Raw genomic sequence first — 13,569 nt, 5'->3', positions numbered from 1 at the left:
ACACCACCATGTGCCCCGCCACCCCCAGGTTTTGGTAATGCCATTCTGATACATGCTTCATAGAAGGACCATACATTTTTTCCGTTAGGGCATGACAATTTTGAAAAATTCAAACAAAAATGGGAAGAGAGAATGGTAACATCATTTTCCATGTGATGCCCCTGTGCCAAATTTTGGTTCATTTTAAGAATGTAAGGTGACAAATTACTCGAGGAAGCTAGTTGGAGTAGACGGGCATGACCGGATTGGCATAGGGGATTTATTTTTTGAAGGATGTTATTTTTCATGGACAATATCTGACACAAACAATAAAATGTTAAGGTCTCATATTATTCTGAATGATTGTGAATTACTTATGACGTTTGGAAGTATTGGTATACGTGAGAATCGAGTACATGCACGACTTCACGCGTCCACAACTAATCGGCCTCATCGTCTGTCGCGTCCACAACTAATGCCATTCTGATACAGAGAGTCAGAGGCTATAAAATAATCGGCCTCATCGTCTCTCGCGAGCTCGTCCTCTCCCCTCCCATCAACTCACCGCACCTTCGAGGCATCGACTTCCTCGTTTCCAACCGCAGCAGCATGAAGACAGGTCTTGCGTATGAGGCGGAGCAATCGGCGGCCGCTCGCGCAGAGGATGCCTCTGCGGTAGTGGCCGTCGCGGCGGGTGAGGCTTCATCGGGCACCCAGGCCGCTCGTCTCCTCTGCTTGTCTGATTCTTCGACCTCGGTCGAAACGGGCGTCCTGGCCGTCGAGGAGAAGGTGGATAGCAACGCCGTTGCTCCCGCCGAAGATCCGCAAGGCGTTGCAGGCCACCACGGCAAGGTCTTCCTAGACCCGGTGCTGGACGCGGACCTCGACCCCTTCGATGATTTCGGCCCAAACGTTCAGTTCCAGGAGGATGTCGAGGGTGACGACGAGGAGGTACTGCTCTTTTACCGAAACTGTCCCGATCCTTTTTGTGTCATATTACCGTTCGCGTGGTTTGCACGAACCTGGTTCTTGATTGATTTGATCCCCTACCTTGTTCTTGTAGACGTACTTGATTCTACGGTTCGTACGGTCAGATTCGAGTTTAATTTCGACTAATCTGCCATGTAGTTGGCTTGATTTGTCATATAATTAATTTATGTGTTCATACTTAGTGGACTTGCAATTGTTGTGGCTTATGTTCATTGCTGTTCATAGGGTTTTCTCGTGATTTAGTATGATTTCTTCTGCCATTTACTTGTTCTACACATTTAATTTTAGGGTTTCTAAGGTTTGCTTATGATAGTGCAGTATTTATTCGATCTTTCATTAAGCACCTGATTATTATGTACTTTATAATTCACAGGAATATTCTGATGACATGGACGACAACAAGGAGCGCAGGGACCAGAAGAGCCGCTACGTTCTGAAGCGGCTGAAGGGTGGTGAAATTCGTTTCCGCATGCGCGGGGAGCTATTTTGCCCATTATGTGGCAAAATCCTCCAGAAGGACATCCGCAGCCTGATCCAAAGATGCGACGGGTGTAGGCCTAAGTACATCGGGGAAGCACCGCCCGCAACCAAGGCCAAGCACGCAGCATATGGCCTCTTCCTCCAGAATTACGTCTTGCCTGGCTTGTTCCCGATCCAACGCCCGCTGCTGGCCCTCATGCTCCTGGTCTGTTTAAAGTTCATATGTGTAATCTTATTCCCTTTGGAAGTTCAGTATTAAACTCTACTAGTACAACCGTGGTGGTCTTGTGATGGTAGTACTCTTTTGATGCATTTGTGATGTAGTAGTACGAAGTACTAGTATTTTTCTTTGAAATGGTATAGTACTATCTAAGAAAAGTACTCCCTTCGATTCACATTCATTTTACACCAAGAAATATGGATCGGAGTGAGGGAGTAAATTAAACATGGCATCTCGTGCATGAAGCTTGACATATCGATCAGGTTGGCTAGAATGGCAATACAATGCTGCTCATTAGGCAAATGCATGCCATGTAAAGAAGTCTATACTGACATAAAAAAAAGACTACATTGGGGATTAGAGTCAATTGGGGCATCTACAATACAGAAAATCTTGCTTGTAGCTGATTTTGGCTAAGAGGGTTTTACTCACATTACACGTGCCACTTTCCTTGTCTGCAAAACAAGTTCCAATAAAGGAAGAGGAAAGAAAAGGACATTGTGGGCGAGATTGAACACCTTTTTTATGTGTTAAGCTGAGGCCTCGTTTAGCTGAGGATTTCGACTTAGGCCTAACAGCTCAGCACACCCACAAATAAATCTCCTTGCGCGCACCAGCATCGTCAAAGAAAAATAATAAAATTAGCACGCAAGATTAAGAACGAAGTGAATTTAATTAACTTGGTTAGCTTTTCAAGCAATATATTCAGAGAAAGAGCACACATGTTCGCTCGAAATAATCGTAAGAGAAGAACAATAAATCTAAGGCACCCCACTTCATCGGAAGAAGGGGCGCGACAACGCATGGATTCATACCTTGAGTCGACGCTGGCTCGTAGAAGGGCGGCCGCGCCTCGAGGATGCCGGCGATGTCTCCACCTCGGTATCACATGTGACTGCTTCTCGACGGGCGGTGCGCCGCGCCATGTAGAAGATCTATCAAAAGAGGAGAGCCCGATGACGCTACTGACGCCTCAACCTTGATAGCACTGGCCTGTTGCTCCGCACTGAGATGCGCCACATGCAAGATTTAGCGGATGCGCCAATTTCAGAGATATGTCATGATCATTGTAACAAATTTCACCGTGATGATGATTTGATCCTGCACTCAGCCTTGAACACAAGTACTAGTACAGTCTCACAATTTTTTTATCATTATACTTTGCGAGATTTAGCGGATGCGCCAATTTTAGAGATATGTCATGATCGTTGTAACGAATTTCAACGTGATGATGATTTGATCCTGCACTCGGCCTTGAACATAAGTACTAGTACATTCTCACAATTTTTTTATCATTATACTTTGCGAGAATGATAAAAAAATTGTGAGACCGTACTAGGACTTATGTTCAAGGTCGAGTGCAACATCAAATCATCATTACATTGAAAAGTGTGTTACCATGATCATGATCTATCTCTGAATTTGGCGCATCCGCTAAATCTCGGATGCGCCCATTTTCAGAGGTAGATCATGATCATGGTAACAAATTTTAAACGTGATGATGATTTGATGTTGCACTCGATCTTGAACAGAAGTACTACTACTGTCTCACAATTTCTTTATCATTATACTTTGCCAGATTTAGCGGATGCGCCAAATTTAGAGATAGATCATGATCATGGTAACAAATTTTCAACGTGATGATGATTTGATGTTGCACTCGGGCTTGAACATAAGTACTAGTACGGTCACTCAAAATTTTAGCATTATACTTTGCAACGGATGCACCAATTTCAGGTGCATGTCACCAGATCTATGTCCGATGATTATACTTGGACCTTAGCGAAATTCAAAATATCATAGCGGCAAAACTTCCCGCCCGCAAAATAGAAAAATTTCACACGCTTCCAAATTCCAATTCTACCCCTGTGGAGATGACAGCAAAGTCGGTTGGTGGGGGGGTCTGGCCGTCATTTTTTGGATCACCACCTCCCTAGCCCCGGATACCCTCCCAAAAAAATTCATTTCCCTCAGTCTCTCATCTGAGACCACCCACCGGAACTTCTCAAGTCCCTCTCTCTACCACCTCCACGACCACCACACCGGAACATCCCCGCCGGACTTCCCTGGCCTACCCGAGCCCTCGCGATCCTCGTCATCCGGCTGCCTGCCGGAGCCGCTTCATCGACGCCGTCATCAACCGGACCGGATCATCCCCGCCGAACCTCGAAACCATATGCTCATGCAGCAGTCTACCGCAGTCGCTTCAGCTGCGGTATCGTCCACCCCACCGGAGCCGCTTCGCCGGATCCGTCGTCCACCGCATCGGATCTTGCTCACCGACACCGCTGTGCATGAACCGGATCTGCTTCACCCGCGCCGTGCATGATCTAAACTCTTCTACTGTCGCTTTTCTATTGCTTGCCTGCAAGTTTTTGTTTAATCTTGGGGGAACCTGTTTGTGCTAACGACGCGCCGTTACGTTTTTGCAGATGAGATGAGTAATCATGAAGTGTAATGGCTGTCTCTCCAACCCCAAGTAGCACATGTAGCGTACTTCATCACCGGATCTATCAACCCCAGGAAGATCTGATGTGACTCCCACAGAGTGCTTCTCCTAATGTAAGTCCCTTGTTTTAGCGCCATGTTCTGGGTTCAGATGCTTGTTTGTCTGAAGCTCTTTTAGTTCATTCCTAGCTATGACCGTAACACGTTGCTATTTTCTACTTCATTGCTAACTTTAAGCGATTGAACATTTTGGTTTGCATTCCCTGCTCTGTAGATGTAGCCATCATAACTTCTATCTTGCTCAGTCGTTGTTACAAAAATTATAGGAATTATAGTAACATCCTGCTATTATTTAGTTCACGGCCAATTTTAAGTAATTGCACATGTTGGTTCGCATTCCCTGCTCTATAGCTTTTGGCATCGTAACTTCTATATTTGGTTTACATTCCCTGCTCTGTAGATCTAGCCATCATAACTTTATCTTACTCAGTCGTTGTTACAAAAATTATGGCCTGCTACTATGTTGTTTGTGCCAATTTTTTACTCCATGAACATGTTGGCTTGCATTCCCTGTACTACAGGTGATGCCATTGTTTTGTATCTAGTTCATTGTAAGCTAACAAAGTAAGGACTTAGTTTGGCATGCTATCTAGCCTGTAGTACAAATAAACTTGTCATACTACTAGATAATAATTTTGCGTGCCATCTTGTTCTTCAAAAGCTGCATTATTGACTTGTTTCTCTGACTTGGCATGACGCTCACATATGGAAAGTTGAACATATTGGTTTGCATTCCCTCTTATACAAGTTCACAGGTGATCCCACTATATTCTGTATCTGGTCCATCCTAAGCTCCAGCATTAACTATCCTCTATGTGTTGCTCATTACAAGTTTATATCCCGAAACATCTTGATTTGCATCCCCTTCACTATAAGTTCAGGAGTATTATTTTGTTCACGGCCAAAATGAAGTAATTGCACTTGGCACATGTTGGTTCACATTCCCTCCTCTTTAGCTTTTGCCATCGTAACTTCTATTTTTGGTTTACATTCCCTCGCTACGTAGATGTAGCCATCATAACTTCATCTTGCTCGATCGTTGTTACAAAATTTATAGCTGCTACTATGTTGTTCATGCCAATTTTGTACTCCCCGAACATGTTGGTTTGCATGGGACTCGACAGTAGTAAGTCTCGTTTCATTCTAACATGCTCTGTTATATTGGTACATTTGTTGGTATGCGGCATGCACTCTTTGTTTGCTTATTGTGCGCATTACAATGATCTTGTTATAACGACGAAATGATGAGTTCCAAATTCTTTGGCAAACAATATTGCAGTGTCTTTGCGTTTCCACTGTTGCTGTCTTAACTTGTAATGTCTTTGTTTCAGATATAGGTGCTGCATGGACAACTTAAAAGATTGCCGGATCGCTTCATTGTATTGCTAGGTTTAATTACCATTCAATTTCTCTGGGTTCTGTAATATTTTTTCAAAGCCTTTCAGCTGATGTAATATTTAGTTAGTTTTTATAGTTCTTTCGCGCATTTTTTCTTTGGTGCTTGTGGTAAGAGAGGCTATCCGACAGAAATCAATGCTGCGTATCTAAATCACGAATTCCCATCCCTTAAACGGCCCAATTAAGCGAAATCACATATGTGCCGGCTCGCAAAATCCTAAAGCGCCTATTACGCCGGCATATAAACAGCAACTAAACGGGCTGGCCCACCTGATTTACTGTGGACCCCGCACTCTAAGTGGGCCGGCCCACTTGCTTTAAGGTGGACCCCACCCTCTACTGGGCCGGCCCACTAACTAGTTGGGCCAGCCCAATTGCTTTTGTGGTGGACCCCACATACTAAATGGGCCGGCCCTTTAAGACGAAAGTGGGACCCACCAGTGTTTTTGGCCCGGCCCACTCTCTTGTTGGGCCGGCCCACTTGCTATATGGTGGACCCCACGTACTAAACGGGCCGGCCTTTTAAGACGAAAGTGGGACCCACCAGTGTTTTTTGGGCCGGCCCACTAGCTTGTTGGGCCGGCCCACTTGCTATATGGTGGACCCCACGAACTAAATGGGCCGGCCCTTTAACAGGAAAGTGGGACCCACCTGTGTTTTTGGCCCGGCCCACTAGCGTGGTGGGCCGGCCCACTTGCTATATGGTGGACCCCACGTACTAAATGGGCCGGCCCTTTAACAGGAAAGTGGGACCCACCTGTGTTTTTGGCCCGGCCCACTATCTTGTTGGGCCGGCCCACTTGCTATATGGTGGTCCCCACATACTAAATGGGCCCGCCCTTTAAATGGAAAGTGGGACCCACCTGTGTTTTTGGCCCGGCCCACTATCTTGTTGGGCCGGCCCACTTGCTATATGGTGGACCCCACATACTAAATGGGCTGGCCCTTTAACAGGAAAGTGGGACCCACCGGTGCTTTTGGCCCTGCCCACTGGCTTGTTGGGCCAGCCCATTTGATCAAATGTGGACCCCACGTACTAAATGGGCCGGCCCGATAGCAGGAAAGTGGGACCCACATGCTTATTGGGCCGGCCCAATAACTTCTTGGGCCGGCCCAGTTGCTTTAATGTGGACCCCACTTTGTAAATGGGCCGGCCCGATACCAGGAAAGTGGGTCCCACATGTCTTGTGGGCCGGCCCTTTTGCCTGTTGACCGGTCAAACGAGTGCATTCGGCCCGGCCCACATGCTTAGTGGGCTGGCCCTTTAAAGTTTTGACCAGTCAACCTTAGAGGTTAGGCCCGGCCCACGTAACTAATGGACCAGCCCAGCTATATAGTTGACCGGTCAAACTAAGTCAGCTGGCCCGGCCCGCAAACTTAATGGGCCGGCCCGCTTAAGATGTGGCAGGCCTCGTGTGGGCCTACCATCTACCACGGGGTTTCGGCGGTTAACGCCGTTAATCGCGATTAACGGCGTACGCCACGTGTCGGTTGCATGACGTCAGCAGTCAACGGGCTCCCGGAAACACTTGGGCAACGGTCCGATTTTCCGTGGCGGAAGGGCGCCCAAGCGCGACGGACCGAAAAAATCGTCGTAGGACTTTGCCTGACGCAGTTTCCACAACAGAACCCATATCGTCGGGTTAGGCCCATAGGCGACGAAAAATACCCCTTAGCGGACGATTTTGAGACGTTGTCTATCAGAACTTTTCTTGTAGTGCCACAATCGCGCCCGTGATACATGGATACGTCCAAGGCCAAATTGGTGCAGAATGCACGTCAATGGAGGTCCTGCCATAGGCTCAAGATTGCAGTACAAAAAAGAGAAGATTGAACATAGAGCCGAAGCACCCATGTGGTTCGTCCCAACACTTCCACCTGTTTTTCCTTGAGAAATAAGAGACAGATGGTGACCTTATTTTATAGAGAAAACATAGTGTTCGTGAACTTAACCTCATGAACATTCGCTGTTCGGTTTTTGCTGAAATCAAAATTTTGCAGAGATGAAGATCTTTGTTTGAATCCCGTGCTGAACATATTTTTCACAAATTAGCTACCCGTATTATGATGAATACATGCTGGTTTGTTGTTTGGTGCAGTAGCAGACATGAAGATCTTTGTCCTGAATACCACAATGGACATCTTTTTTTTCTTCAAAAATTAGCTAAGCTCACGCTATTAGGCGCAAATGCCTATTAAGAGATTTGGTGCTCTTGGGCACCAGTGCTCCTGCTATTTTAGAAAAAAATAAAAAATATATTTATTTGTTCAAAAAATTAGAAAAAAAATCATGGAGTAGCTAATGAATTGTCCCATAAACGTGCAAAATTTCAGTTTCAAATACAAAAAATTCTGGGCTACACAAAAGTAACAAACGTGTGGATCTGGGTATGCATATTTCAAATCTCCAAATTTCAACAGATTTTGTCTTTTTTGTGTAGTCTACAATATAAAGAATGTCATATTAAAATTTTACACGCTTGTAGGTTACTTTATTTATTATGTCTACATTCATTTTCAGATTTTTTTGAAACAAATATGTATGATATTTGATTTTTTTTTAAACAGCAGAGCACTGGTGCCCATTAGCCAAAGACACTTTTCGCAAATGCCTACAATAAAGGAACGGATGGTGACCTTATTTTATAGAGAAACCATAGTGTTTGTGAACTTAAAGTCATGAACACACGCTGTTCAGTTTTTGGTGAAATCAAAATTTAGCAGAGATGAAGATCTTTGTTTGAATCCCGTGATGAACACATTTTTCCTAAATTAGCTACCAGTATTGTGATGAATACATGCCGGTCTGTTTTTCGGTGGAGTAGCAGACATGCAGGGGATCGAAAGAAACGGCAAAGTAGCCGTAAATCAGGGGTCAAATATAAATTCGAGAAAGGAAACGTTTATTCAACAGTCAGGCTAACATGTGGGACGTATCTTGCAGTCGCGGCCCCAACATTTATCATTCAGAGAGGATGACATGTGGGACCCACGAACCAGCATCGTTCTCGATGTTTCTCAAAGGGGGCAGGAGATCGAAAGAAAAAGGCAAGTAGCTCGAAATCAGGTGTCCAAAAAATCCAAGAAAGGAAAGGTTTATCGCACAAAGAGGCTGACATATTGTACCCAGTTTGCAGCAGCGTCATCAACGTTTCAAAGGCGGTGGAGTTCGAAAGAAAAAGGCAAATAGCCGTAAATTAGGGGTCAAAAATAAATCCAGCAAAGGAAACTTTTATCGTACAAAGAGGCCGACATGTGGGACCCAAACGGCGTCCTCAACGTTTCTAAGGTGGCAGGCAATGGAAAAAAGGCAAATAGCCGTAAATTAGGGGTCAAAAATAAATGCAACAATAGAAACTCTTATTGTTCATAGAGGTGACATGTTGGACCCATGAGCCACGGGGCCCTCAACGTTTCAAAGGCGTCACGGGATCAAAAGAAAAGAACCAAGTAGTCATTAATTAGGTGTCAAAAATAAATCCAAGAAAGTAAATGTTTTACTTTTCATAGAGGCTGTCATATGGGACCCATGAGCCAGACGGCGTCCTCAACGTTTCTAAGGCGGTGGGGATCGAAAAAAAGCGAAGTAGCCATTAATTAGGGGTCAACAATAAATCCAAGAAAAGAAATGTTTATTGTTCTTAGAGGTGACATGTGGGAGCTATGCGCGACGGCGTCCTCATCGTTTCAAAGGCGGTCGGGGATCCAAAGAAAAAGGCAAATAGCCAGAAATCAGGGGTAAAAAAAAATCCACGAAAAGAAATATTATTGTTCATAGAGGCTGGCATGTGGGACCCATGAGCCAGCAGCGTCCACAATTTCAAAGGCGGCACAGGATCGAAAGAAAAAGGCAAGTGACCAAAAATCAGGGGGTAAAAAATCCAAGAAAAAACTTTATTGTACATAGAGGATGACATGCGGGTCCCATGAGCCAACAACTTACTCGTCCTTTCGAGGGCCGAGGCGGCATGAGATCGAAAGAAAAAGGAAAGTGACCAAATATCGGAGCAAAAAATAATCCATGAAAAGAAACTTTCATTGTACATAGAGGATGACATAGGGTCCCATGTTGTAGCAGTGATCGAACGTTTCAAAGCCGGCAAGCGATCGAAAGAAAAAGGCAAGTGACCAAATATCAGGAGCCAAAAATAATCCAAGAAAATAAACTTTTATTGTACCTTTGAGAGTCGGCATGAGATTGAAAGAAAAAGGCAAGTGACCAAATATCAGGAGCCAAAAACCTAGAAAAGAAACTTTTATTGTACATAGAGTATGACATGCGGGTCCCATGACGCTGCAGCATCCTCAACGTTTCCAAGGCGGCAGGGGATCAAATGAAAAGGAAATAGCCAAAAAGCATAGGGTGAAAAAAATCGAAGAAAAGAAACTTTTATTGTTCATAGTGGATGACATGTGGGACCCATGAGGCAGCAGCATCCTCAACGTTTCCAAGCAGCAGGGGATCGAAAGAAAAAGGAAATAGCCAAAAATCAGAGCGTGAAAACTAATCCAAGAAAAGAAACTTTTATTTTACATAGAGGATGACATGTGGGTCCCATTTTGCAGCAGCGGTCTCAACGTTTCAAATGCGGCTTGAGATCAAAAGAAAACGAAAGTAGCCCAAAATTAGGGGGAATAAAACTCCAAGAAAAGAAAGTTTTTTGTACATAGAGGATGACATACGGGTCCCAAGGCGGCAGGGGAACAAAAGAAAAAGGAAATAGCCAAAAATCGAGGGGTGAAAAAAAAAAATCCAAGAAAAAAGAAACTTTTAGAGTTCATAGTTCATAGAGGATGACATGCGGGTCCCATGAGGCAGCGGCGTCACAACGTTTCCAAGGCGGCACACAGGACCAAAAGAAAAAGGATGTACCCTGGGCCTTTTGATCAAAAAATAATCCAAGATAAGGAAGATATAAATTGGGGCTGCCCGGCCATCCGGGCCTTCTAACTCATTGGACGTCTTTTGACTCGTACAATTTCAGCCCACTCCAAAACAAGAAAGTCCTATGCTTCGCAAAAACAAAACAAAAACAAGGAGATTCATATTAGTTCGTTTATGTAAAAATAAAGATTTAATTTATCCGTTTGCAATAGCTCAGAGCGAAATACACTTTTTATTGTCTGTAAAATAATCAAGATATCACATGTTTCTTGTACGGGGAGGCTGACATCGGGACCCATGAGCCAATGGCGTCGTCAATGTTTTAAAGGCGGCAGGGGATCGAAAGAAAAAATAAATCAAAAATCAGTTGGTAAAAAAATCGAAGAAAAGAAACATTTATCGTTCTGAGAGGATGACATGCGGGACCCATGTGGCAGCAGCATCCTCAACGTTTCCAAGGCAGCACGGGATCCAAAAAAAAGGCAAAATAGCCAGAAATTAGGGGTCAAAATAACTCCAAGAAAAGAAAGGTTTATCATCCATAGAGTCTGACATGTGGGACCCATTAGCGAGCAGATTCTTCAACGTTCAAAGGCGGCAGGGGATCAAAAGAAAAAGGAAGTAGCCAGAAATTAGGGGTAAAAAATAACTCCAACAATGGAAACTTTTATTGTTCATAGAGGATGACATGCGGGACCCATGAGCCAGCAGCTTCCTCAACGTTTCAAAGGCGGCATGGGATCGAAAGAAAAAGGCAAGTGACCAAATATCAGGAGCCAAAAATAATCCAAGAAAAGAAACTTTATTGTACATAGAGGATGACATGCGGGTCCCATTTAGCAAGACGGTATCACCGTTTGAGATGCGGCAGGAGGTCGAAAGAAAAAAGGCAAGTGACCAAATATCAGGAGCCAAAAAAAATCCAAGAAAAGAAAGTTTTATAGTACATAGAGGATGACATGCGGGTCCCATTTTGCAGCAGCTGTATCACCGTTTGAGAGGCGGCAGGGGATCGAAAGAAAAAAGCAAGTGACCAAATATGAGGTGCCAAAAATAATCAAAGAAAAGAAAGTTTTCAACGTTTCAAAGGCGGCAGGGGATCAAAAGAAAAAGGAAGTAGCCAGAAATTAGGGGTCAAAAATAACTCCAAGAAAGGAAACTTTTATTGTTCATAGAGGATGACATGTGGGACCGACCTGCCAACAGCGTCCTCATCGTTTCAAAGGGGCAGGGGATCAAAAGAAAAAGGCAAATAGCCGGAAATTAGGGGTCAAAAATAACTCCAAGAAAGGAAACTTTTATTGTTCGTAGAGGATGACATGGGGGACCCATGAGCCAGCAGCTTACTCAACGTTTCAAAGGCGGCATGAGATCGAAAGAAAAAAACGCAAGTGACCAAATATGAGGTGCCAAAACTAATCCAAGATTTATTGTACATAGAGGATGACATGCGGGTCCCATTTTGCAGCAGCGGTCTCAATGTTTGAAATGCGGCTTGAGATCAAAAGAAAAAGAAAGTAGCTAGAAATTAGGGGGTCAAAAAAATCCAAGAAAAGAAAGTTGATGGACATAGAGGTTGACATGCGGGTCCCATGTGCCAGCAGCTTACTCAACGTTTCAAAGGGGCCGAGGGGGATCAAAAGTAACAGGCAAATAGCCAAAAATCAGAGGGTGAAAAAAAATCCAAGAAAACAAACTTTTATAGCACATAGAGGATGACATGCGGGTCCCATGAGCCAGCAGGTTCCTCAACGTTTCAAACGTGGCATGAGATCGAAAGAAAAAGGCAAGTGACGAAATATCAGGAGCCAAAAATTATTCAAGAAAAGAAACTTGATTGTACATAGAGGATGACATGCGGGTCCCATGTGTAAGCAGCTTACTCAACGTTTCCAAGGCGGCAGGGCATCAAAAGAAAAAAGGAAATAGACAAAAATCAGAGAGTGAAAAAAAACCATAGAAAATAAACTTTTATAGCACATAGAGGATGACATGCGGGTCCCATGAGCCAGCAGGTTCCTCAAAGTTTCAAACGTGGCATGAGATCGAAAGAAAAAAACGCAAGTGACCAAATATCAGGAGCCAAAAATAATCCAAGAAAAGAAAGTTTTATAGTACATAGAGGATGACATGCGGGTCCCATTTAGCAGCAGCGGTATCACCGTTTGAGAGGCAGCAGGGGATCGAAAGAAAAAGTCAAGTACCAAATATGAGGTGCCAAAAATAATCCAAGAAAAGAAAGTTTTATAGTACATAGAGGATGACATGCGGGTCCCATTTCCCAGCAGGTTACTCAACGTTTCAAACGTGGCATGAGATCGAAAGAAAAAGGCAAGTGACCTAATATCAGGAGCCAAAAATAATTCAAGAAAAGAAACTTGATTGTACATAGAGGATGACATGCGGGTCCCAATTAGCAGCAGCAGTATCACCGTTTGAGAGGCTGCACGGGATCGAAAGAAAAAGGCAAGTGACCAAATAGACGGAGCCAAAAATAAGCCAAGAAATGAACTTTTATTGTACGTAGAGGATGACATGCGGGTCCCATTTTGCAGCAGCGGTCTCAACGTTTCCAAGGCGGCACAGAACCAAAAGAAAAATGAAGTAGCCGTAAATCGGGGGTGAAAAAAATCCAAGAAGAAAGATTTCAATTGGGCTGCATCACGGACATCTGGGCTTTCGAACTATCCTGCTTGGCCTTTTGACTCGTACAATTTCAGCCCACTCCAAAACAGGAAAGTTCCGAATTTTCTAAAAAAACAGGAAAGTCCTATGCTTCGCAAAGACAAAAAAACAAGGAGATTCAACATATAAGTTTGTTTATGTAAAAATAAAGATTTAATTATCCGTTTGAAATAGCTCAGAGCGCAATACATTGTTTATTGTCTGCAAAATAATCAAGATATCATATGTTTCTTGTATGGGGAGGCTGACATCGGGGACCCATGAGCCAACAGCGTCGTCAACGTTTTAAAGGCGGCAGGGGATGGAAAGAAAAAATAAACCAAAAATCTGTTGGTAAAAAATCCAAGAAAAGAAACATTTTCGTTCTGAGAGGATGACATGCGGGACCCATGAGGCAGCAGCATCCTCAGCGTTTATTGTTCAT

Source organism: Lolium perenne, chromosome 4, assembly GCF_019359855.2.
Source record: "Lolium perenne isolate Kyuss_39 chromosome 4, Kyuss_2.0, whole genome shotgun sequence".
Taxonomy (NCBI): Eukaryota; Viridiplantae; Streptophyta; class Magnoliopsida; order Poales; family Poaceae; genus Lolium; species Lolium perenne.
Note: the sequence above shows the minus strand (reverse complement) of the source record.